This window comes from Camelina sativa, chromosome 3, assembly GCF_000633955.1.
Source record: "Camelina sativa cultivar DH55 chromosome 3, Cs, whole genome shotgun sequence".
NCBI classification, from domain to species: Eukaryota; Viridiplantae; Streptophyta; class Magnoliopsida; order Brassicales; family Brassicaceae; genus Camelina; species Camelina sativa.
In genome coordinates this window covers 5,569,369-5,574,070 of record NC_025687.1, presented here as the reverse complement: position 1 = coordinate 5,574,070, position 4,702 = coordinate 5,569,369, and the positions used below count along the sequence as shown (strand labels likewise).

General features: G+C 42.3%; 1 protein-coding gene and 1 pseudogene across 1 annotated transcript in view; both read left to right on the top strand.

Moving 5' to 3' along the window:
- The window catches only part of LOC109130164, a 9,834-nt pseudogene extending 5,285 nt beyond the window's left edge, over positions 1-4,549 (top strand).
- LOC104771350 (kinesin-like protein KIN-UA) overlaps positions 1-4,702 on the top strand; it is a 20,164-nt gene that overhangs the window by 13,150 nt on the left and 2,312 nt on the right. The gene's annotated exons all lie outside the window — the stretch shown is intronic.

The following is a 4,702-nucleotide window of genomic DNA, read 5'->3' as shown; positions in this document are numbered from 1 at the left end:
CTTGTGAAGAAGTTTTTGAAAAGCTTACCTCGGAAACGATTCATCCATATCGTTGCAGCTCTTGAACAAGTTCTTGACCTCAAGACAACAAGTTTCGATGATATAGTTGGCAGGCTAAAAGCCTATGAGGAAAGGATTAATGAAGAGGAAGAAGAACCCGAAGACAGTCATAACAAGCTCATGTATGCAAACATGGACTACTCCCAAAGTTTCTCCGGCAATAACAGAGGACGAGGTAGAGGGGGTCGTTTTTCTGGCAGAGGAAGAGGTCACGGAAGAGGACGAGATGGTCGAGACAATGATCAATCCCATATCACGTGCTATCGTTGTGACAAACGAGGTCACTACGCGTCTGACTGTCCTGACAGATTGTTGAAGCTTCAAGAAACAGTGGTGGAGAAGGAAGCAGACACTCAGGAAGCAGATAAACTGATGATGCATGAAGTGATATTCCTCAATGAAGAGAAAATAAAACCAACAACGTTTGAAGTGCATCTAGATGCAAACAATGTGTGGTATCTAGATAATGGGGCCAGTAATCACATGTGTGGAGACAAGAGTTTCTTCATAGAGCTTGATGAGACGGTTTCCGGCAAGGTGCGATTTGGTGATGACTCCAGGGTTGATATTAAAGGGAAAGGATCAATACGTTTTGTTTTTGACAAAGGTGGGAAGAAGACCCTCGACAATGTCTATTTCATTCCGGAATTGAGAAGTAATATCATCAGCCTTGGTCAAGCAATAGAGGCAGGATGTGAGGTTAGAATGAAAAATGATCTTCTGATGCTACTTGATCGCAGTGGTAAATTACTTGTCACAACTACTCGGTCTGCAAATCGTCTTTACAAGGTGATCTTGGAGGTCGATACTGCCAAATGTTTCCAGATTGTAAAGCTTGGTGAGTCTGCTAGATGGCATGCACGGCTAGGACATGTTAATCTAGAAACAATGAAGCTGATGATTAACAATGGACTCGTGCAAGGTATACCTAAGATCTCTGTGCAGAAGGAGTTGTGTGCGTCTTGTCTGCTTGGAAAACAAACCCGTCTGGTTTTTCCAAAGGCAACATCGTACAGGGCGTCTCAAGTGCTTGAACTTGTGTATGGAGACCTATGTGGTCCAATTACACCACCAACTCCTGCCCGGAAACGATATGTTTTTGTAATCATTGATGATTACACTCGATATATGTGGATTATATTGCTGAGAGAAAAGAGTGAGGCACTTGAAAAATTCAANAGAAAGTTTACAGGCTGAACAAGGCTTTATATGGATTAAAGCAAGCACCTAGAGCCTGGAATGAGAAGCTCAATTCAATTCTCAGGGAGTTGAAGTTCAGTAAATGCTCGAAGGAACCGTCGCTGTTTCGAAAAGAGAAAGGAGGAAATCTTCTGGTCGTTGCTGTATATGTAGACGATATGTTAATCACAGGATCGTGTATGTCTATGATTAATACCTTCAAGGAGGAAATGGCTACCAAATTTGAGATGAGTGACCTTGGGAGGCTCTCATACTACCTCGGTANGCTTGAGTTCCAAACGTTTTGTGAGAAAGCTTGAATCATCAGACATCTCACTGCACCGTATTCTCCTCAGCAGAATGGAGTGGTTGAGAGGAGGAACAGAACCTTGATTGAGATGACTAGAAGCATTCTCAAGCATAAATTCATGCCAAATTCACTGTGGGGAGAAGCTGTGAGACACGCTACGTACTTGATCAACAGAATCTCCACAAGATCACTGGAGAAGAATCTCACACCATATGAGCTTTTCAGAGGCAAGAAGCCGAATGTTGAGCATCTACGGGTTTTCGGTTGTGTTAGTTATGCAAGAACAGAGTCTGCAGGGAGAAAGAAGCTCGCTGACAGAGCACGAATCTTGGTTCACCTTGGAACAGAGCCCGGAACCAAGGCATATCGCTTGTTTGATCCAGCTAGTCAGAAAATTGTCATTAGCAGAGACGTAATCTTTGACGAAACCAAAGCCTGGAAGTGGTCTAGTCAAGAGAAACAAAGTCAGATCAGTCCTGGAAAGTTTATTGTGGAAATCGGAAAATTTGGAAATCATGGCATAAGGAGAGACGAAGATGTCATTGAAGATGATGTACAAATCATCACTGAAACAACAGCGGAGGAAGAAGACAATATCGAGTATGATAATGAGCTTGATGACAATGACTCTGACAATGAAGAAGGAGAAAACACTCAGGCTCCTCTGAGACAGTCTACTCGTGTACGACGCAGGCCAGAGTACTTAAATGACTATGTTTGTCTTGCTGAGGCTGAAGGAGAACGACTGTTGCTTGTACTGAATGAGGAACCATGGGATTTCAATGAGGCTAAGGAATCAAAAGAGTGGATAACAACATGTGAGGATGAAATTTGTTCAATAAACAAAAACAAAACCTGGTTCTTGTGTGATTTGCCAAGTGGAACTAAGGCGATTGGATTAAAGTGGGTCTTCAAGACCAAACGAAACCCTGATGGAAGCATCATCAAATACAAGGCGAGGCTTGTCGCAAAGGGTTATGTGCAGAGACATGGAGTCGACTTTGATGAGGTTTTTGCCCATGTTGCTCGCATTGAAACGATCCGTTTTCTTCTTGCTCTTGCAGCTTCGAACAGATGGGAAGTACATCACCTTGATGTAAAAACGGCATTTTTACATGGTGAGTTGAAGGAAGAAGTTTATGTCATGCAACCACAAGGTTTCGAGGTCAGAGGGAGTGAAGAGAAAGTTTACAGGCTGAACAAGGCTTTATATGGATTAAAGCAAGCACCTAGAGCCTGGAATGAGAAGCTCAATTCAATTCTCAGGGAGTTGAAGTTCAGTAAATGCTCGAAGGAACCGTCGCTGTTTCGAAAAGAGAAAGGAGGAAATCTTCTGGTCGTTGCTGTATATGTAGACGATATGTTAATCACAGGATCATGTATGTCTATGATTAATACCTTCAAGGAGGAAATGGCTACCAAATTTGAGATGAGTGACCTTGGGAGGCTCTCATACTACCTCGGTATCGAAGTTCATCAACACACAGGCGGCATAACTCTGAGACAAAAGAGATATGCAGAGAAGATTATAGAGGAGGCTGGGATGAAAGAGTGCAATGCTACTCAATCTCCGATGGATCAGAATGTGAAGTTATCAAAGGGTTTGAGTGAAGAGCGAATTGATGCGACAAATTACAGAAGAATCATCGGCTGCCTACGATATCTCACTCATACGAGGCCGGATCTCAGTTTCAGTGTGGGAGTGCTAAGTCGATATATGCAAGACCCAAAGAAGTCTCATGGAGCTGTTCTAAAACAAGTACTGAGATATCTGCAAGGTACACTATCATTGGGTCTTACATATGTTCGAGCTAGTAACACAGGACTTGTAGGCTACAACGACAGTAGCCACAATGTTGATGAGGATGATGGTAAGAGCACGACTGGGCACATTTTCTACTTTGATGATTGCCCCATCACTTGGTGTTCACAAAAGCAAGAAACAGTAGCTCTTTCATCATGTGAGGCTGAGTTTATGGCTGCGACAGAAGCGGCGAAGCAGGCGATCTGGTTGCAGGAATTGTTTGCCGAGATAGTTGACAAAAAATGCACAAAAGTAACTATCCGAGTGGATAATAAATCGGCTATTGCACTCACCAAGAACCCGGTATTCCATGGTCGCAGGAAACACATTCACCGGAGATATCATTTCATACGTGAATGTGTCGAAAATGAGCAAGTTGATGTTGAACATGTTCCAGGAGCTGAGCAGAAGGCGGATATTCTAACTAAAGCGCTTGGAAGAGTCAAGTTCAGAGAAATGAGGAACTTCATTGGAGTTCAAGATGTGCAAAAGACTGAGTTCGAGCTTAAGTGGGACAATGTTGAGATAAGCTCGAACTAACTTGAGATAAAGATTTGTATGTTTAGGAGTTATCTAAGCATAGTTTTAGGAGTTATCTAATCCGAGTTTTGCATGGATGCTTTATATAAGGAGCTGTCAATGTGTGACAGAACATATAGAAAAAACAGAGTTTGAGAGCTTGGGGTTTTGAGTGAGTTTCCATAAGCTTAATAAGAGAGTTATTCTTATTATTTTCTGTGTGATCGTTTATCTAATATCCTCAATAAATTGTGGCAAGAAAACCTTCACCGGGGCAGGCAAACATGATTACGGCTCAGTCACGCGACGATTTGAGTATAAATTCGGGCTTCTCACTCCAAAAATGCAACATCACGGCGAGTCCTGAGTTAGCCCCCTTCATAGCCACTGTGAAGACGTTTTTTGGTCGTCCTTGGAGGGACTTTTCTACCGTTGCAGTGGTAGAGTCATACATGGTTGACTTGGTCGATCCTTCAGGTTGGTCAGATTGGAACGGGAAAATAGTAACAACCACTATCTATCGGGAAGCCGACACAACTAGAAGGGTCAACTGGACGACTGGCTTCAAGGCTGTTACCGACCCAAAAGAAGTCTCCAATTTCACAGTTACCAAACTGCTCTTGTATGGAGAACTGTGGCTCAATGCCACTGGGGTCCCCTACCAAGGAGGGCTTTGATCCGATCTTCTTATGTTTCACTGATGTTTAAAACTTCTAACTGATGATCTTTATGACTTTCTGTTTCATTTGATGATCTTTATTACTATGACTGATGTTTAATATTAATATTAATATGTGCTTCTCCAAAAAAAAAAAAAAAAAAAAGAAAAA